Consider the following 22,601-nt stretch of genomic DNA (forward strand, 5'->3'; position numbering starts at 1 on the left):
GAGGGCAATTCTATGGGATAATTTCTGAAAGTAAGTTTGCCGGGTCAAAGGGCAAACACTGATTTCCATCCCATGAACGATGGATTGACTTACCACTCAGCTTGGTGAATGGGTATCTTGTTCTTATCTTCATTTCTTTAATCTGTAGTGTTGCAAAGAGCTCTACCTAGTCTTGCCTTCTCCACCCCGAACATCTTGGAACATTCTTCCAGTTTGGAGCCTCCTATGAGGCATATCTCATATCTAAGCACCATTTATTCCCCTGCCCACTGGACTCCCCACCCTCACTGATGGACCACCATGGCTGTCGAGCTCTTGGTATTTCTCTTTTCTCATGTATAGTTACTTAGTCAAAGACCACCAATCTCTTTGGGGAAGGCTTGGAAAAAGATCCTGAGGTCACCCTTGTAGTACCATTGCTGTGTTCTTCTTCAAGGGTCCCCAGATGCCCCTCCATTCTGGATCTGTGCATTGATTCAGATCTTGGAATCAGCAGTAGGGTTATGCCTCCCTAGAGTGAGGGCTCCATTTACTAAACGCAGCCTGGGGTTCATTCTTGTTGTTGTTGTTGTTGTTGTTGTTGTTGCTATTGTTCAAATTAAGTAGAACCTTAATGGGTTGCCCCTATTATGGTTGATCAGAGGGGAATAGTTAAGGAACTAAGGATACCATGGAATACTCGTTAAAAATAACGAGGTATATCTAAATAGACTGACATGTAAAGTTCCCTAAATATATTGGAGTAAAAATAAGAGTTGACGAAATGTTCAGAATCATTTATATAAAAGATACAGGAACTCAAAAAAAACCAAACCCCTGTGTATTTGTGTATGTACCTACTTGTACATAAACGCATGAAGTCCTGAGTGAATCCACACCGAACTGGCAATGGTAGTTCTATCTGGGGAGAGAGATAGGATTAGAGGGGAGTTGGAAGTGGTAAAGGGAGGCTTTGATTTTCTTTTACTGTTTACACTTGAATTTTTTGCCCAAGTGTTTTCAGGTATCACTCATATAGCATTAAGAAATAACAGGGGTGCCTGGGTGGCTCAGTCAGTCAAGCATCTGCCTTTGGCTCAGGTCATGATCTTGCAGTTCGTGGGTTTGAGCCCCATGTGGGGCTCTGCGCTGAGAGCTCAGAGCCTGGAGCCTGCTTCAGACTCTCTCTCTCTCTCTCTCTCTCTCTCTCTCTCTCTCTCTCTCCCCCTCCCCCACTCATTCTCTGTCTCTCTGTCTCAAAAATAAATAAATGAATATTAAAAAAAGAAATAATAATACTTTTAAGCTAGAAGACTAAGGAAAGGGGGTGGTAAGAATGTACCTCTCATCTCTCCCTCGGTCCCCGGTAGGCTTCTTTTCCACTGTGCTGCAAATATTTCAGGCAATGGTCTGCCCCATCTCTGGGTCCTGCTGATAATATTGACACCTAATTACACCGTGGAATTTAACAGCTCGCTTTTTTTTTTTCCCCATGTGATGTGTTTTGTCTTGTTTTCATAGTGGAAAGTTCTCGTACTTCTGCGTCCTACACGGCACCTAGCAACACGCTCAGTATGTGCTCGGTACAGACACAAATAAATAAAGCCTCGTGCAGTTCTTTTTCTGAAGCAGAAGGGCCTCCCTTCCCCACCCCTGTGCCAAATCTAGGAAAATCTAATTAATTCTTCAAAATTTGTTCAAATGACATGTCTTCTGGGAAACTTCTTCACACATTTCTCCAATTGCAATTTATTGTGCTTTTCCTTTCTTCTCATAACACTTTTTTTTTAATGTTTTATTTTATATTTGAGAGAGAGAGAGAGAGAGAGAGAGAGCAAGAGCAGAGGAGGGGCAGAGAGAGAGGGAGACACAGAATCTGAAACAGGCTCCAGGCTCTGAGCTGTCAGCACAGAGCCTGACACAGGGCTCCAACTCAGAAGCAGTAAGATCATGACTTGAGCTGAAGTTGGACTCTTAACCAGCTGAATCACTCAGGTGCCCCTTATTTTTTTAACAACACTAATGTCCATCCCTACCATAGACATTTTTTTTAAAGGACTTTCTTTTGTGGGGGAAGTTTTAGGTTCATGGCAAAATTTAGAGGATGGTGCAGGGCCCCCAGATATCATTTCACTTATATATAAGTATATATATACGAGCATTCATAATCAAATACATTATTGCTATTATCATTTGGTGGGGGGTTATTTTTTGTTTCGTGTTTGTTTTGTTTTGTTGGAGAGAGAGGAGAAGGGCGGGGCAGGGGAGAGAGAGAGAGGATTTACGCAGGCTCCATCCACACTCAGCGCAGAGCCCGATGCGGGACGCGATCCCACAAGCCTGGGATCGTGACCTGAGCTGAAATCAAGAGTCGGATGCTCAGCTGCTCAACCGACTGAGCCCCCCCCCCCCCCCGCCCCGCCTCAGACACTCCTGCTGTTGTTACTTTGAACAAACCTTTATCGGTGAGATCAGTTAAGAATAAGAACAACAGGGGTGCCTGGCTGGCTCACTCAGTGGGAATATGCAACTCTTGATCTCAGGTTGTGAGTCCGAGCCCCACGTGGGGTGTAGAGATTACTTAAAAATAAAATCTTAAAAAAAGAATAAGAACAACAAAAGTTTTCGTTTTGCCTTTACTTAATCCTTTGATGTACTTCTTAATGTAGATCCAACTTTCTGACCCACGTTATTTTCATTCTCTCCAAAGAACTTTTTAAACATTTCTTGCCGGCGTGTCTATCGGCAACAAATTCCATCAATTTTTGTTTATCTGAGAAAGGCTCAAACAAACTCCTTCTCTTCAGAAGCATAATTTCACAGGGCACAGAATCCTCAGTTGGTGGTTTTCTTCTCTCAACACTGTCAACATTTCACTCTATTCTCTTCTTGCTTGCAAGGCTTCGGAAGAGAAGTTGGATGTAATTTGTATCTTCCCCCTCCCCCCCCCAACCCGGGCTTCTCTCGGGAGTTTTTTAATCTTTTATTTTCTACAATTTGAAAGCCATATGCCTAGGTGTGGGGTTTTTCTCCTTTTCCTTCTTCTCCTCCTTCTTTTTTCGGCATTTATCCTGCTTGGTGCTCTCTGAGCTTCTTGGATCTATGGTTTGGTGTCTGACGTTAATTCGGGGGAAATCCTCAGTGATTATTGTTTCAAGTGTTTCTTTTGTTTCTTTCTCTCCTTCCTGTCCTTCTAGAGTGCCCATTAATTACATGTATGTTGCTCTTTTTGTAGTTATCCCACAATCCCTGGATACTCTGTTCTGTTTTCCCATCTTTATTCTCTTTGCTCTTTACTTGGGAGGTTTCTATTGAGATGTTCTCAAGCTCAGAGATTTCCTTGCTCAGATGTGTCCAGTTTATTAAACTCATCAGGCGCATTCTCCATTTCTATTATAGTGGGGGTTTTTGGTGTCTTTAATCTCTAGCATTTCTTTTTGGTTATTTCTTAGGATTTCCATCTCTCTGTTTACATTGTCTATCTGTTCTTGCATACTGTCTACTTTATCCATTAGATCCCTTAGTATTTCAGCCATAGTTGTTTAAATTCCAAGACTGATGATTCCAACGTGCCTGATTCTGATGCTTGCTCAGTCTCTTCAAACTTTTTGCCTTTTGGTGTGCTTTGCTCTCTCTCTCTCTCTCTCAAAAAAAAAAAAAAAGTTAAAAAAAAATGAATGTACACAATGGAAAATAAATACTATGCAGTTTGATTCCCATTGCTGTCTGTTTAAAATGTACCTGAACTAACTCATCTTTAACAGCCAAACATTTTACATCCTTCTTTTTTTCTCCTTAAAGTCAGAATTCTACATTAAAAAATCTTTATATTTAAAGGTTTTTTTTTTAAATTCATTACCCTATTATCCTTATCTGCAACTAAAATATGGGAAAATTGATTTTCATTTTTTAATTTCATGTGACCATGAAGATCTAAATGTTAAAAAAATTCTAGTTGTTACCATTGCAATTATTATTGGCATAAAATTAACTAAAACAGCATAATTATAAATTTTTATATGTATTAAACGTAAAAGTTTAAATCACATTAAATATCTTTTATTTAAATTAAATTATGTCTATATTTCTTGATGAAATGGCTGGGACTTTTGTTTTTCAGTTAGTTTGCAAATCTGTGGTAAATGCTACTGATCAGTTGAATGAGACAGGTTTCGAAATAAATTCTATTTCTGTTGCCACTTCTATATATGTAAATAACAGGAAAGGATGGTTACGTAGATCAGTGGTAGAAAAAGGAGGAATTTTATTATGTCATGTCATTCAACTTTTTAAATGTTCTTGGGCTATATGCCAGAAAATCCCATGATAATCTAATGTAACACTGTGCTCTAACACATATATGTCTAACCAATGATAAACACAAAGCCTTGCCTTCAAGGCTTGATTAGTATTAATAATAAATATTTCAGAGAACCCTTTGGTGCTCCAGAAGCAATGAAGCACTGTGGGAAGTGAAATGGGTGAGTGAGGTGCCCTCCTTTTGTAAAGTGAGAGAAGTACAATTATAAAGGGAGGTGGAAGGAAATACTTCATGATACCTGAGCTACAGGCATCATCAGGCAGATGTAGGGGCTTCCTATATCCTGTGACAGCAAGGTGGGTCAATAACGTGGATTTGTAACACAGCAAAAGCGGGCAGAAATGGTCTGGTAGTATGTAAAGCCCAAGTGGACAGGATTACAGGGATAAATAGACAAATCTGTCATTGCAACGAAATATCTTCATGTACTCAACTCAGTAACGATGAGGACAAGCAGACAAAAAAAATCATAAGCGGTACAGATTTTGAGGAGCACAAAGAAACCACTTGACATGATGCACACGCACAGACCTCCAACAAGTATCTGCAAAAGGTACGTTCGTCCCATCACACTTGGAGTTTTTACAAAAATGACAGTACAGTAGTTCATCAATCAAGTCTCAACAACTTCAGAGGATTGGCTATAGTGCGATTAGGATAAAAATTGATAACAAAAGTATAATGGAAAAGCCATCTTTCCCAGTGACCTATTGAGAGAGGAAGCATAGCTGGCGACTTCAGAGATGTCAAAGCTATAACTTCTTCCCATTGGACCACACCAGGATCCCCGGGTACCTGTCCACCTAGAGTTCCAGAATTCTTAAGTAATCCTCAGTCCAAATCAGTAAGAAAAGGAAACGCCAGTAGAGATACAGGCAAAGTCTTGAGGAAGCATTTCTCCAAAGAAGAAATCCAAAAGGTCAATAGACATATAGAAAGGTTCCACATCAGGAAAATGCAAATAAAACCACAATAAGATCCCACAAAGCACTGGTCAGAGTGGCAAAAAAGTTAATGTCTGTCAACAGCAGTTGGAGAAGTCTCCTACATTCCTGGTGGGGAGAAGAACTGGAGCAACCTCTTCAAAAACCAGTTTAACACCGTCCAGTAGACTTGAAGTTACCCATAACCAACGACTCAGCTGTCTACCCCCAGAGCAACTCGGGTACCTGTGCCCCTGGAGACAGATCTAAGGAACTTCTCGGCAGCCTTGTTCACCATCGCCCCATACTAGAAACAACCAGATGCCCGTCACTACTAGAATAGGTTAAAAAAAATGTAGTGCAATAAATGGTAAAATTTAAGTGATAAAAATAAATGATAAAATGCTGTGCTATATTCAGATCTGTGAATGCGTCTTACAAACACAAAGTTCAAATGAATTAGATTACTTTTCTGTAAACTCTGTATAGAACCTAATATACATACAGAAAAGGACACCAGTTTTCACTGTACCATACCCAAAAGTTTATTTTATTTTTGAAAATGAAACAGATTACCCCACTAGATGATGAGTTTCTTCAGAGCAGGGATAACCATTATTGTTTGTTAACACAATAAGTTAACACAATTGTTAACACAGTAAGTGTTCTTAACACAACACTTGGCGGGGGGAGGGGGGGGAAGGGGGGTAGACTCTGTCGAGTGTGACGAATGAGATTCAGAGCTCCTTGAATTCGTGTCACCAAATCAAAAAGAAGATGACTTTGGGTAAGGGGACCTTCGTATGACTCCATTTTATTCTTTCTTATCTGTGTAATCATAACCCCTTATATTTTTGTCTTTTGACTTTACTAATACCTTTCACACCTTCTATCTCATTCCATCCTCAGAACAACCTAAAGATAGACCAAGCATGTATTGCTTACCCCTCAGTCGTAGTTGTAGAAATAGAGTCTCAAAAACACTAAAAGTCTTGGCCAGGCAACTGGATACTGGATGGGCCGCGACAAGGATGCCCAGGTGTCCTTTGCCTTAACACAGCATCTTTTCTCCTACATGATACTGAATTGGTCAACTGGACTCCTTAGCCTGCAAGGGGCTTCTTCCAACTCCAACATCCCATGATGCTTTGGGGTAACAGACTCCACAACGGAGTTGAAGATTGACCTATTTGGGGCCAGAGGGAGGCGAATGCGGCAGGGATGGCACATAGTAGTCCTTGACTAAACAGCATTCGTGGGCTTGGGAAAACCTGCCGGCACTCTTTTTTTTCAGTGACGATGTGCTGTATTTTTCTCAGCAAAATTTTGTGACATTTTATTTTTTGAGCCAACATGTGTGCATAAGATATAGCTTATTATGTCTGCATTAGACCTCAATAAAGGTGATTAAAAACAAAAAATCAATGACAGATACCACTGGTGGACCCTTGGGTGGCTAATACAATCTGGAGCCCTCTCGCTGGCTCAGCAGTGGCCACACGATGGCAGACTTGAGCTCAGGGTCAGGGGCCATGAGAGGACGGATAATCATATTACCCCTACACTACACAAGAAAATGCTTGAACAAATGGAAGTTTGCCACGTGCATGAAAAGGATCAAGCAATATGTCAAAGATGTGACTTTTCCTTAGGTTAACATGGGTGCTTTGCCCGTATATGTGTATCTGAAGAGGCTGGTTCTAATTTTTTTTTTTTTTTTTTTTTTTTTTTTTTTTTTTTTTTTTTAATGTTTATCTTAAGCAGGCCCTCTACCCAATTGTGGAGCCTGAACTCACAACCCTGAGACCAAGAGTCGCATTGTCAGGGCACCTGGGTCGCTCAGTCGGTTGAGCATCCAGCTTCAGCTCATTCCGTTCAGGTCACCATTTTGTGGTTCGTGGGTTTGAGCCCCGAGATGGGCTTGGCATCGAGAGCCCGGAGCCTGTTTCAGATTCTGTGTCTCCCTCTCTCTCTCTGCCCCTCCCCCGCTTGTACACACACACACACACACACACACACACACACACACAATGCTGTGAGAAAAATCAAGACAAATGCCAGAAATAAAGCACATCCAAAGGGACATACAAATCACTAAGAAGACAGATCACGCAATAGAAAAATGGGTAAAACATTTGAATGAACGGTTTATCGAGAAGAGTGAAAATGCATCTTGGACATATGACAACATGCTCAACTCCCCTCTTTTAAGGAAAAACAAATGAGAACACCAGGGAGATGTCATTTTTTAAATCTAGGAGGCTAGCAGCAATCAGGAAGATTAATAATACACCCAGGAGGCACAGATTCTAAAAAATAAGGCCTCTCACCCAGTCCTCGGGGAATCGGTGCATTTGTGGTGGGGAATCTGGCAGTATCTATCAAAGCCGTGAATATACCCGTGACCTCAGATTTTCTTAGAATTAAGCCTACAGATATTCTCACACTTCACACATGGGAATTACACGGTACCAGGTTATTGTATGCAACATTGTTTACAATGTGGAAAGACCGGAAAACATCTAAATATCCATCCATGGGTGGCCAGTTAAATAAGCTATGACACGTGCACACAGTGGAAAATCACGCAGTCGTTAAAAATAAGGACAAAGGGGCGCCTGGGTGGCGCAGTCAGTTAAGCGTCCGACTTCAGCCAGGTCACGATCTCGCGGTCCGTGAGTTCGAGCCCCGCGTCGGGCTCTGGGCTGATAGCTTGGAGCCTGGAGCCTGTTTCCGATTCTGTGTCTCCCTCTCTCTCTGCCCCTCCCCCGTTCATGCTCTGTCTCTCTCTGTCCCAAAAATAAATAAACGTTGAAAAAAAAATTAAAAAAAAAAATAAGGACAAAGCTCTTAGTCTGTTGATATGAAGACATCCTCAAGATAAAGAAGAGGAAAAAAGTACGGGACCATGTATATGGTATTCTCTTTTTTTATGTTTATTTACTTATTTTGAGGCGGGTAAGGAGCAGAGAGAGGGGGAGAGAGAGAATTCTGAGCAGGCTTCATGCTCAGCACAGAGCCCTACATAGGGCTCGAGCCCACAACCGTGAGATCATGACCTGAGCCAAAATCAAGAGCTGGACGCTCCACCGACTGTGCCACACAGGCGCCCCTATGATATTCTTTATTAGTGTGCAAAGGATCGAAAAAGGAGCATACGCTTGCTGAGATGCACATACACGTAGGTATATAACAGAGATAGCACGAGGATCTGACAATAATTGTTGCCTCCGGAAAGAAGGCGTGGCTAAGGGTGGAAGGCAGGGAGTTTTCACTGTATATAGCATTTTCTTGCTTTTGATTTCTGGAATATGTCATTATATTACCTATTTATGAGCACTTGAATTTATTACAATAAACAAATAAACGAGAACACCGGAGGTCGGTGGACAGGGTTGAATCTCACGAAAGGCCCAACCAGTAGACCCCACATGAGACGGAGGCTGCCTCGGGAGTGAATAAACTGAGGCTTGATGACAGATCAGAGAGGGTCCCATGCCAGGCTTGGGATGGAGGGGCTCTCCCAGTGAGTGGTTGAATGTTCCTGATCAACTCCTCCGCTCCCGGCTGGAGAAGCCAGTACTCGCTGCCACCTACAAACCAGGAAGCTGTGGGCCCCGCCACCCCTCCCTCCGCAGCGCCTGCCATATTTAGGAGTGGCTGGCTCCCAGATAAGGCTCTTGACACGGAGGCAGGCCCCTGCCTGTCCAGTGCTCTGGGCTTCTCCTGTATAACAAACACCTCCAGGGAGGTTCTGCACGGGAGGGCTGCCCTTCTGGACTTTACCAGCCTCGGTCATTATAGCCTCGGTCACTACCTCCTTCCCTGCTAAGGCCACCTGGAAGGAAGGCCCATTTCTCTTTTGTGGTGAGAGCATTTAAGATCTACTCTCAGTCTCCTGCATTGGTCTCCGAGGGGCTGACACTTTGCGGGGCTCCAGCCCACCCAATTATTGAGCAGACCCCTGATGACTCAATCTCAAGGGCTCTGTCATTCAGGATAGATGCACAGCTGCTTCTGTTTACTCCCTACAAGAGATCCAGCAAAATCGGATCGCCTCTCAGGATAGCCCTGGCCTGACTCACCAGTCCAGGGGAGCTGCTGAAGAACATGTTTTCCAGGGGCGCCTGGGTGGCTCCGTCGGTTAAGCGTCCGACTTTGGCTTGGGTCATGATCTCACAGTTTGTGAGTTCAAGCCCTGTGTCAGACTCTGTGCTGACAGCTCAGAGCCTGGAGTCCACTTTGGATTCTGTGTGTGTGTGTGTGTGTGTGTCTCTCTCTCTGCCGCTCCCCACTTGTGCTCTGTCTCTCTCTTGCAAAAAATAAATAAACATTAAAATTTTTTTAAAACAAGAACCTGTTTTCCAACATCACCAATGCTGCTTCCTCTACTAGAAAGCAATAGATGTGTAGACGCCACTAACAGAACCTAATCCTCGATTTCACCTACTTCACTGGGCCTTAACTTCCCCTTTTTCTGTTGAATTTCAGACGTACAGAATTTGATTAGTGAGGATGCTTAGTTAATATGGCACCAAAACCAGGGGCGCCTGGGTGGCTCGGTCGGTTGAGCGTCTGGCTTTGGCTCAGGTCATGATCTTGCAGTTTGTGAGTTCAAACCCCTCGTCGGGCTCTGTGCTGACAGCTCAGAGCCTGGAGCCTGCTTCGGATTCTGTGTCTCCCTCTCTCTCTGCCCCTTCTCCACTCACGCTCTGTCTCTCTCTTTGTCAAAAATAAACATTAAAAAAAATTTCTTTTTAAATATGGCACCAAAACCATCAGTCCATTCAATGCCCCTCTTTTATTGCATTTATTCATTCCTTCATTCAATCCTTCAAACCAGAATTTTACTGGTAACTTACAGCTACCCATATGCTCCTCTCACACCAGGTATCCATTACTTCTCAACTGTGTGTTTATCATCCACTTGCATTTTTAATAGTCTATCCCATAAATATGTATGCCTATACAATCTGTATATTTTTAGAGAGTAAATTAATATTTATTTAGTTGTTAATCACGGTGAAAATTAAACAGGTGGCAATTTCCCTGTGGCATATCTTGAACCATAAACGCAAGGTGAACTCTTTCTTGTTTCAACCCCAAAATAAAATGTGTCATGAGCACTGATTTTCAGCAGAATTATGAGGGATCTAATTTGCCTTTGGTGCCTCGATGCACCTGTCTGTCCTCCTCTTTTCTATCCCCTCCATTCCCACACCCGATCAAGAAATTTAAAGTCGTGCTCTGTTAGCCTCCCACTAAGTACATGCTTAACAAGGAAATCTACTATCAATCATTTACTCCTTGCCGTAAATTTAATTTGTGGGCTGTCCCTCTCAAGGTTATTTGCATTTTAAATATCTCCATTTGAGAAACGGGAGAGATTTGTGTTCTGTTAAAACACATTCCAACAAGGAGATACGAGAGATACTGTCAGAGAATCGAAATTACCTTTCCGCAGGAATAGGACTCTCATAAAAAAGACAACCTGGGGAAACTAGTAGAACCTTTTATATACTAGGAAGTTTACCTCAGTAAGATCTCTTCGGCCTGCTTAGGCCATATCACATTACATGACAAAAAAAAAATTTTTTTTAACCTCAACTACATAAAATTGAGGTATTTCCTCTCCTCAATTTATGGCACGCTCTTTACATTGTTCCTGCAAAGCCCCTCTTTTTTATTTATTTTTCACTTCTTCCTCCAGCTCCTCTTCCATTCCCTTTCCCCCTTATGCAACCACTTTTAATAAGTCTTTCTGGTCAACATTTTTCCTTGCTTTATTGAGATGGAATTGACATATAAAATTGTGAACATTTAAAAAATGTTTTTTAAATGTTTATTTATTTTTGAGAGACAGAGACAGAGCGTGAGTGGGGGAGGGGCACAGAGAGAGGGAGGCACAGAATCCGAAGCAGGCTCCAGGCTCCCAGCTGTCAGCACGGAGCCCGACGCGGGGCTCGAACTCACAGACCACGCGATCACGACCTGAGGTTGGATGCTTAACCAGCGGAGCCATCCAGGCGCCCCTAAGGTTGTGTACGTTTAAGGTGTACAAAGTGGTAATTTGTTACACTTCTCTATTGTGAAATGGTTACCACTCTAGCCTCCATCACCTCACATGATGACCATTGCTTTTTGGGGGGTGAGAACATGTCAGAGCTGCTCTCTTAGCAACTCTATCATGTATATAATACGGCATTATAATCTATAGTCACCATGCTGTACGTGAGATCCCCAGAACGTACTCATCTTACAACTGGAAGTTTGTATCCTTTGACCAACATCTCCCCTTTGCCCCCACCCCCAGCCCCTGGCAACAAACATTCTACTCTGTTTCCGTGCATTTGGTTTTTTTAGATTCCACATGTCAGTGATATCAGTATATCAGATATTAGAGAACAGTCTTTGTCTTTCTCCGTCTGGCTTACCGCACCCCTTAATCATGGTGTCTGATCCTTTTAATGTGCTGTTCAGCGTGGTTTGCTAATTATTTTTGAGAATCTTTGCTTCGACATTCATCAGGGTTATTGGCCTATCGTTTTCTCATCTCGTGGGATCTTTATTTGGCTTTGGTATTAGGGTGATGTTGCCCTGGTAAAATGAGTTTGGGAGTGCTCTCTCCTCTTCTATTTTTTGGAGGAGTTTGAGAAGGTTTGGTGTTAATTCTTCTTTAAATGTTTGGCAGAAGGTCACCAGGGAGGCCATCTGGTCCTGGGCTTTTCTTATTGGGAATTTTTTTTTAACTTTATTTATTTGTCTTGAGAGGGGGTGGGGAGAGAGAGGGAGAGAGAGAGAATACGCTGGAGAGGGAGAGAAAGGGAGGGAGAGAGAAAATCCTAGGCAGACTCCACACTGACAGTGCACAGCCTGATGCGGGGCTTGAACTCACGAGCCGTGAGATCACGACCTGAGCGGAGACCAAGAGGTGGATGCTTAACTGACTGAGTCACCCAGGTGCCCTGGGGAAAATTTTGATGACTGATGCAGTCTCCTAACCTGTTACTGGTCTGTTCAGATTTTCTGTTTCTTCATGAGTCAGTCTTGGTAGGTTGCACGCCTCCTGGAATTTCCCCATTTCTTCTAGGCCGTCCGATATGTCGGTGTCTTGGTTTATACACTCTCTTATGATCCTTTATATTTCTGTGGTATTAATTGTACCATCTCCTCTGTCTTTTCTAATTTTATTTATTTGAGACTTATCTCTTTTTTTTTTCATTGTCTAACTGGAGTTTTGTGAATTTTATGTCTTCAAAAAACTAACTCTTGGGAGCCTGGGTGACTTAGTCGGTTAAGCATCCAACTTTGGCTCAGGCCATGACCTTGAGGTTCATGAGTTTGAGCCCTGCATAGGACTCCACACTGGTAGTGTGGAAACTGCCTGGGATTCTCTCTCTCTCCTCTCTCTCTGCCCCTCCCCCACTCGCACTTTTTCTCTCTCTCTCTAAATAAATAAACTTAAAAAAAAAAACCTCTTCAGGTTAGAGTGGGAGAGAGCCAAAGCATAAGAGACTCTTAAAAACTGAGAACAAACTGAGGGTTGATGGGGGGTGGGAGGGAGGAGAGGGTGGGTGATGGGTATTGAGGAGGGCACCTTTTGGGATGAGCACTGGGTGTTGTATGGAAACCAATTTGTCAATAAATTTCATATTAAAAAAATAATAATAAAATAAAATAAAATAAAATAAAATAAAATAAAATAAAATAAAAGAAGAAAAAAAAAGAAAATAAATAAAACATTTAAAAATGAAAAAAAAAAACCTCTTAGTTTTGTTGATCTGTTCTATTGTTTTCTCAGTCTCTATTTCATTTATTTCTTCTCTGATCGTTGTCAGCTCCTTCTTTGTGCTGTCTATGGGCTCAGTTCATTCTTCTTTGTCAAGTTCCTTGAGGTGAAAAGTTAGGCTGTTTATTTAAGTGCTCTCTTTTTTTCTTGATGTGGGCACTTACCTCAACCCCTCTTAGAATTGTTTTTGCAGTGTGTCATAGGTCTTGATGTGTTGTTTCCGTTTTCATTTGTTTCAAGGTATTTCTTTACTTCTCTTTTTATTTCTTCTTTTACCCATTGGTTTTTCAGGAATGTGTTGTTTAATTTTTACATATTTATGGAGTTTCTAGCTTTCCTCCTCTGATTGATTTCTAGTTTTACGCCATGTGGAAAGAAGAGATAGTTGGTATTATTTCAGTCTTCTTCTGTTCGCTCAGCTTGTTTTGTGAATGAACATATGATCTATCCTGGAGAATGTTCCATGTGAAGAATGTATATTCTGTTGTTTTTGGATGGCATATTCTGTATATGTCTGTTAGATCCCTTCTCTTTATCTGTTGTGAATCTACTGTACGTTTCTGGTTTGTGGTTACCAAAAAACTTAGGTAAAACATCTTATATGAGGTATAACAGTCTATTTTATGCTGATAACAATTTAACTTCAGTCGCATATAAAAAGTCGATTCCCCCTTTTCTGTTTTTGATGTCACAGTTTACGTCTTTTATATTGTGCGCTCATTAACAAATTACTGTCACTATAATTTTTTATCACTGTAGTTATTTTTAACACTCTTGTCCATTAATCTTTATACTAGAGTTAGTGGCTAACACACCACCGTATTATAGTATCCGAATATTCTGAAATTGTCTATATACTTCCCTTTACCAGTTTTGTGTATTTTCATGTTACTGTTTTCCATCCTTCTGTTTCAGCTTGAAGAACTCCTCTCAGCATTTCTTGTAAGTCAGATCTCATGGTGATGATCTCCCTCAGCTTTTGTTTGTCTGGGAAAACCTTTATTTTTTCCTTCATTTTTGAAGGATAACTTTGCTGGGTAGAGTGTTCTTGGTTAGCTTTTTCTTTTCAGCCCTTTACTTTGAATGTATCACCCCACTCTCTTCCGGCCAGTAAGGTTTCTGCTAAGAAATCTACAGATAGCCTTACAGAAGTTCCCTTGTAAGTTACACAATTCTCTTCTCTTGTGTCTTTTAAGATTGTTTATCTGTCTTTGATTTTTGACAGCTTTGTTATCATGTGTCTTGGAAAGGGTCTTTTTGAGTTGGTTCGGTGGCCTATGAGCTTCATGAACTTGGATATCCAACTCTCTCCCCAGATTTGGGAATTCTTAGCCATTATTTCCTTAAATAAGCTTTCTGCCCCATTCTCTCTCTCTCTCTCTCTCTCTCTCTCTCTCTCTCTCTCCTCCTTCTGGAACTTAAATAATTTGCAAATTATTTATTTTAATGGAATCTATAGGTTCCATAAGATTTCTTCACCTTTTTAAAAAGATTATTTATTTATTTATTTTGAGAGAGAGAGAGAGCACATGCACAAGTAGGGGAGGAGCAGAAAGAGGGAGAGAGAGAAAATTACCAAGCAGGCTCTGCACTGTCAAAGTCGAGCCCATTTCGGGGCTTGAACTCATGAACCATGAGGTTATGACTTGAGCTGAAGTCAAACACTTAATCAACTGAGCTTAATCAACTGAGCTACCCAGGTGCCCCAGCTGTCGGTGCTTTCTTATAACTGAGTTTTCTCAAAGTTTTCTTAAAAACAGTTATTTTGAAATCTTTATCGGTTAAATCACCAATCTCTATGTCTTTGGATCTGGCTACGGGAGATTATTGTGATTCTTTGGTGGTGTCAGGTTTCCCTAATTTTTCATGTTTCTTGAAGTTTTGCATTGGGCCACATCCTCCAGTCTTTATTAACTGCCTCTGGGAGAAAAATTCCTTCCATCAGCCCTACTAGGCATTTTGAGGCTTTCGCAGAAACTCGGTGGAGACACCTGCTCCGTGTTTCTTGCTCCCCCTTGTGGCAGAATTCTGAAGCCAGTATGCCTTCTTTCTATTCTGAAATGCACCGGGCTGAGAGCACTGATACAGTCTCTCTTTTGTTTTCCCAAAGGTGGTGCTAAAGCTCAAGTTTGTGGTCTCTCCGTGGCCTGTAGATGCCGGCTGGCTTTCTGCACATGCTCGCTAAGACGTCTGCCAGACCTTGCTCTCACTGCCACCATCAGGAGCACACGGGGGCTGGCCACGGTGTGTGTGTGTGTGTGTGTGTGTGTGTGTGTGTGTGTTATACAGAGTGCTGTGGGTGCCCATGGGTCAGTTGGGAGATTCATGAACAAAGTGTCCCCAGTGGCTTGCGTACAGGCTCTGTGATGCAGTCTGCAACACAGTTAGTAGATCTGCACCCTTTAATGCCCTCAGAGAGTCACATGTGCTATTCTCCCAGCCTCTTCTTGCCCACCCCCAACTCACGCAGCTCATGATTCAGTATGCTGGATGCAGTGAGAGAGAGATGAGCTTCTTTGGGAGCATCCCACACAGCTGGGGAAGCCAGGTGCTCATTCACATGCTCTCTTTTCCCCAAGAGAGAAGTCATAAGCTGAGAAGATCTCTCTTGGCCCTAAGTCGTCACCTTGAGGCGGGTGTGTGTGTGTGTGTGTGTGTGTGTGTGTGTGTGTGTGTGTGCAAGTAAAGTCAAACTGTCTCTCTTCCCTCTACGATGCATCCAAACTCATATTTCTGTTTGCTCTGACAGCGTACTAGAACCCTGGACTTCCATCTGTGGGGGATTGTCTAAGACAGTTTCCCAGGGGCTTCCAGGTCATGACCGAGAGGGGCTGTAGCCAGTTTGTGGCTCCTTGCAGGGTCCACAGCTGAGACCGAGGTGTGTCTGTCTATTACCCAATGCACGGGTGGGTGAGACTCCTCCCAGGTCCCTGGGTGTATGGTGCTGGATTCCACAGGGTCCACAAAGGCACTTTTTGTCCATGGATGGATGCCAAACTGTTGTTGTTGGGGGCAGGAGGGGAGGACACAGATGAGGGACATCTTATTCGGCCATGATGCTGACATCATGGCTTGAATTTTTTAAGCAGACGTAATACTAGTGTTGGCAAAACTTGTTTTTACTCCTTATTATGTTAATAAAATTTATTCATGTTGTTGATGTTACCATGGTACATTCATTTTATTCATTTTTTTGGTGTTTTCAAAATCATCGAGGATTCTAAGAGCTTTCCCTTATGAAAGTTATATCTATTGACACCATATTAGAATTTAATTTGTGAATCTTAAAATATGTATTAATTGCCTTTAAGATAACAACAATAACCCATTGCATATTACCATAAGCGATTTTATGAAAATAACTGTATTTTTAAAAAACACCAAAAAATTGTATTTTACACAAATTTAATTTTTACAAATCTCCTTAAGGTCTGGCCTAATAGAAGACAACCAGATTCTTATATCTGCTTTGGCATTTAATATGTTGTGATATGTTATTTGGTAGAAATATTTGAAGATAATCTGATTTCGTATAGACTTGTAATTGGAAAAGGAGAAATATTTCAGTAGTCTTTCCAGATCATTGTGGTCGATTTTTTAGGTTAGTTGCAATGCAGAACCTGAAACCATATCAATAAACTTTTAGTAGGCTGTTACATTAAAATCCATTGGTCTGCCTTGCAGTTGGAATGGGTTTTTACCCAGGCATGATTTTGTAACACGGGTTTACCTCAGAGACATTGTGGGTTCAGTTCCAGACCACTACAGTAAAGCTAATATCACAATAAAATGAGTCAAGTGATTTTTTTGGTTTCCCAGTGAGTATAAAAGTTATATTCATTTTTTTAACGTTTATTTATTTTTGAGAGAGAAAGAGAGTGTGTGAGCAGGGGAGGGGCAGAGAGAGAGGGAGACACAGAATCTGAAGCAGGCTCCAGGCTCTGAGCTGTCAGCACCGAGCCTGATGCAGGGCTCGAACTTGTGAACTGTGAGATCATGAGCTGAGCTGAAGTCAGATGCTTAACGGACTGAGCCACCCAGGCGCCCCTAAAAATTATGTTTAAACCGTACTGTAGTCTACTATGTGTGCAATAGCGTTATGCCTAAAAAAATACAATGTACATATACTTTAATTAAAAAATACTTTATCACTAAAAAGTTCTAACCGTCATGTGAGCCTTCAGTGAGTCATAATCACTGCTCGCCGATGCTCATAACAAATATAATAAAGAAAAGGCTTGAATTATTGTGGGAATTACCAAAACGTGGCACAGAGACATGAAGTGAGCAAATGCTGTTGGAGAAATGGCGCCCATAGACTTGCTCGACCCAAGGCTGCCGCAAGCCTTCAATTTGTAAAAACAAAAACAAAAACAAAAACAAAAATAAAAAAACGCAGTAGCTGCAAAGCACACTAAGACGAGGTGCCTGTAATGAGGCTGACATTAGTACCGTCACCTCAACATAGGACAGCCACGTTATCCAAGGGTGAGCCTGGGAGCTGGGGGATGAGAGGTGGCTCCACGACCTGGAGCAGCTGACAATGGTGCCTTCGAGAATTTCCTCTCTTCCAGCTCACAGCAATGCACTGAAGTTTACAGGCACTCGGTTACATGGATTTACGGACTGTATTATCTCCTTTTCACTTAAATAACCCTCCCAACATGTTGTAAAGTTGGGCCTTCAAAGGGACCTTGGATCACAGATGACACCAGTAAAGCCAGTACAATTGAACAACAGCAAAGAGAGGCAAAACCTTATATATCTCTCGTCAACCCACAAGGCTGAAAAACAGCAACCGTTAAAGGATCAGGTCTGACAAAAAGTTAGCCAAAAAGGTTTGAACTTATCAGGAAGACTATGAGAGATGTATTATTTACACACACTATTATTAACTATCAACATCACCTCAAGTATACATTAAACCTTAAGATATTAGCTATCACAGGATAAGGCAAGACATTTAAATACCTGTGTATGTGTTAGTTTGTTTTTGTATTTTTTATGTTTTTAAACCTTTTTTTTTAAGTTTATTCATTTATTTTGAGAGAGAGAGAGAGAGTGTAAGTCGGGGAGGGGCAGAGAGGTGGAGGGAGAGAGAATATCTCTCTGAGCAGGCTCTGAGCTGCCAGTGCTGAGCCCAACTCAGAGCTCAAACCCACGAAACCATGAGATGGTGACCTGAGCCGAAATCAAGAGTTGAATGCTTAACCGACTAAGCCACCCAGGGGCCCCTAGAAAAGAGGCATCAGAGAAATTCATTTCTTATAAACAAAGCTCAAAATATTTTTGCTATCAATAGGAAAATATAAATTATTCAATCTTAATCACATTTGACATCAGTTTATACAAGATGTCATATACAGATTGTTGATTCAAGTTGCTGAACATTTCCTGATGTATTTCCATGACTTCCTAGTCTTACACACACACACACACACACACACACACACACACACACACACACAGAGTAGAAATAGTGAATGAGAGGGGCGCCTGGGTGGCTCAGTCGGTTAAGCATGCAACTTCGGCTCAGGTCATGATCTCATGGTCCGTGAGTTCGGCCCCACATCGGGCTCTGTGCTGACAACTCAGAGTCTGGAGCCTGCTTCGGATTCTGTGTCTCCCTCCTCTCTGAACCTCCCCCGTTCACTCTCTGTCTCTCTCTCTGTCCCAAAAATAAATAAACATTTTTTAAAAATTAAAAGAAAAGAAATAGTGAATGAGAATTAATTCTCTAGGGTGTTCTGAGTACCTTGCATCTGATTTATCATTATGAGACAAAAAAATGGCTGTATTCAACTCTCAAAATTTGGTGCCAATATTATTATATCCAATAATATACTTAGAACACACATTTAGCATATGATTTATAATTAAGTGTATATTTGTATTAAGTATATGATTCAGTGCCAGGCCATGAGCAGAAAGTGGTAACGGTGAAGATTATATTGGTGATTTGAAGAGCAATCAGAAATTACCTAAATTAATTTTAAATTCTCCCTTTTTATAAAGGCGAAATGGAAATTCATTCTGTTGCAATTTTTTAATTTTTTTAAAATGTTTTATTTACTTTTTTAAGACAGAGAGAGACAGAGCATGAGTGGGGATGGGGCAGAGAGAGAGGGAGACACAGAATCGGAAGCAGGCTCCAGGCTCTGAGCTGTGAGCACAGAGCCCCATGCAGGGCTCGAACTCAGGAGCTGTGAGATTGTGACCCTAGCAGAAGTTGGACGCCTGACCAACTGAACCACCCAAGCGCCACCCAACCATCCTGTTGCATTTTTTAGGCTCAACATCCAGAAACCAAATTTATCTGTTAGGTATACTACATACTTAAGAACAGCTTAAATCTCAGAGTCATGAAATATCTTAACACCTTTCATATTTGGCCCAAATAAAATATTTTGCTGTTCACTGAGCTGATCAGCTCAGTTTAATATGACCAGATATTGCCTCTTCCTCCTATTCAGCCTGCCAGGGCAGGAATGATTGCCTTCTCCTTGAGTGATGCTCATAACCCTGCACGCCTAAATGTAGCGTGGCGCTGTCCACAAGGAGCCATAGTCATGGTTCCTATTGCTGTGCGACTGACTACATGAAATTCTTCAAAGGGTGAATCCACTTTTCGCTTTTTTCCTGCCCCTCTCAGAGTGACTGACATATGGTGGACAAAGCAAAGTATTTATAAAATTATTGTATTTTACTGAACTACCTGTACCATTCCCGAACGTTAGATCTCAAAGGGTATATATTTCATATTTAGGTGTGATGCTCCAGCCCATCTGCCAAGTGATCTGTAAGACGGTGAGTTTTAAGTGGGGCTCAGAGTAAGAGCAGATTCTATAGTGGGTCCAGGCTGTGGCTCTGGCCTGTGACCCAACAGGTTCAATGGTACTCAAAGTTTTATGGAACAAGAAAGTCCCAGTAAGAAAATCACAGCATAATCTCATAGAGTTTTGAAGCAAGCAAAGCTGTGTCTTTTTGAGCTAGTAACTAGCCTTCCTTTGAGAAGAAGACCGTGGCATGCCTCAAGGACTTCATAGAGTCTGAACGCTTGACTGCGTGTTTGGTTCCACAGAAAACCAACTCCAAGATGGAGATGCATCCATCTGTCCTAAATAGGATAAACTCTTGTTTTGCTGTATTCATTTGTCTTCCCTGCCCACCAGGGTTTTGCCAGTATGTCATCTGTGGAGTTAGAGAAAATCCTATTTATCATCATTAAATCCCATACACTTATTTTTTTTTACCAAAGTACTCACTTCATAGCAGTAGAAATGCATCAATAGGCTCTTGTCGATGAAATTCACTGGTTTGATCACACAGGCCATCACCCAGAAGCAGGTGCCCTGTTAAACAGAGAATCACTTGCTTAAGACTATTTTTTTGGTGTCTACTCAGAGACAGCACCTGCAAGGTTGAAATGCTGCCCTAAAGGGTCTGGGAACTGAGATGTAAAACTGGGAGTGGCCCCTCTCACTTTAGCCAATATTTTAGCCAATATTTCAGGTCTCACTTTAGACCTGAAGATCTCTTGTTTCCCGTTCCCAAACCTTGGGTTCTGCTGGCTTCATGATCTAGGCCCTCAAGAAAAGTATTTTCCCTTCAGGAGATTCCATAATGGTTCCATAAACTTGAAGTTGAGTTGAATTGACAGGCTGAGAAAGGAGAACTGCACTGTGTGGGGTGGTTGGTACCAATTGTGAAGGGAAAATAATTTTTCCACTACACATCTGGTGTAGGAAGAATCATATCTGCAACCAAGGGGCGTCACTGGGGTGCCACTTAGAATAGAGAAACAGTTACAGAATAATAATTGCATGTCCAATACTAAAGGCCAATTAAAGACTGAAGTTACCCAATAAAGCCACGGAATAACAAGGACTCAGGTCATTCATGTGTGAAGGTATTTTTCACGAAGTAAATAATCACAACTAGCGAAGGCACTGAGGGCCAGGGTAAGATGGAATGGGTGGTGGAATAAAATATCAATGACAAAATGGTATGTGATCGGTGATGGCCTTGTGACCAGGTATAGAAATGAGAACTGAAAGATCAGTACATACTTTTTGGTTTGTATTAACCATTGATATCTCTTTCCCCCCATCCCTCTTCCCCTGGTATTTTATATGAGGAATGTTGTTGGTGCTTAGTTTCACAATGAATTCACTAGGCCATGACAAGCCACATCCAAACTAAATGGGGAGGACTGAAATGCTCCCAGAGATCTTAGACCCAACGTGACTATGATGACTAGTGGGATTTACAAGTCCTCTCATTGGAGGGAAGGAGAAACCAAGTGTAGGAGATAGGCATTTCAAATATGAAGTTGTGAGATATGGTGGGGGGGGGGGGGTCAGTGAGAATGGATACTGCATAGTAAAAGGGGTAGACTGTGCTAGTCCTTGATCTGTTTCCATTGGATCCATTCCATCCAGATCCTCTTCCCCTTCTCTGCTCTGTACCCCAAAACTGATCCCTGAAGACTCTGTTTCCCAGACCCCTAGATGGGTCTGGCCAATGAGAGGGTCTGGAAAGAGATATGAGGTGGGAGAAAGGGAGAATCCAGAGTCTTTCTCCCTACGCTTTTCACCTCTAATGGCATCTCCAGAAGTAGCTGAACTTCCTCCATGATTGTGGCTCCCATAGGAAAGATCCACCACGATTCTGGCTTCACCTTGTGACCCTGCCCTTAGGCTCCGCTTCCACTGCCATTTCCCTCTCTCCTTTCACTGAACAGTGGTAGTGCCTTCTTGCTGTTGCTAATCTTTGGGTTAATTTCCTGTTTGATTTCTCAGCGTTCCTATCACCTAATGCAGCGTAGCCAATTCCCTGCATTAAATTCCTTCTGTTTTAAGTTCTCCTGTGCAGTTTCTACTTCTTAATTAGATCCTGACAGGTTAACTGCCCAAGAAGAGGGAACTGGGTAGAGAATGATAATAATCACCATAGTTTATTTTTATTAAGACCTTACTAAGATCCAGACCCTGTGCTGGAGATTTTGCATGCATTAATTCATTTCATCCTCTTTTTTCTTTTTTTTTTTTCTTTTTCGTTTTTTTTTTTTATTTATTTTTGGGACAGAGAGAGACAGAGCACGAATGGGGAAGGGGCAGAGAGAGAGGGAGACACAGAATCGGAAACAGGCTCCAGGCTCTGAGCCATCAGCCCAGAGCCTGACGCGGGGCTCGAACTCACGGACCGCGAGATCGTGACCTGGCTGAAGTCGGACGCTTAACCGATTGCGCCACCCAGGCGCCCCTCATCCTCTTGATAATTCTCAAAGGTAATTCCTCTTTATCTCCATTTTATAGAGTGAGGGCACAACTTGCTTGAGGTTACACAGTCAACAGCGCAAGTGAGACTTGAACACAAGTCTGTGTAACACCAAATTCGTACTCCTCATAGTCATTCATCACCGTAATGCATATTGTACAAACATCAAGACAATATTTAAGAAAATAAACATAGGGGCGCCTGGGTGGCTCAGTCGGTTGGGCGTCCAACTTCAGCTCAGGTCACGATCTCTCAGTCTGTGAGTTCGAGCCCCGCGTCGGGCTCTGGGCTGATGGCTCAGAGCCTGGAG

The 22,601-nt window shown here is 42.0% G+C and overlaps 1 long non-coding RNA gene across 1 annotated transcript; it reads right to left on the reverse strand.

Annotated features, from left to right (window-relative positions):
• Positions 1 to 735: 735 nt before the first annotated feature.
• LOC109500610 lies at positions 736 to 22,039 on the reverse strand. The gene is made up of 3 exons (XR_002743341.2): positions 20,278 to 22,039; positions 1,322 to 1,410; positions 736 to 901 (listed from the first exon to the last, which is right to left on the reverse strand). It is a non-coding gene; the product is annotated as an uncharacterized LOC109500610 (long non-coding RNA).
• Between the last annotated feature and the right edge of the window lie 562 nt (positions 22,040 to 22,601).

This window comes from Felis catus, chromosome B3 (genome assembly GCF_018350175.1).
Source record: "Felis catus isolate Fca126 chromosome B3, F.catus_Fca126_mat1.0, whole genome shotgun sequence".
NCBI lineage: Eukaryota > Metazoa > Chordata > Mammalia > Carnivora > Felidae > Felis > Felis catus.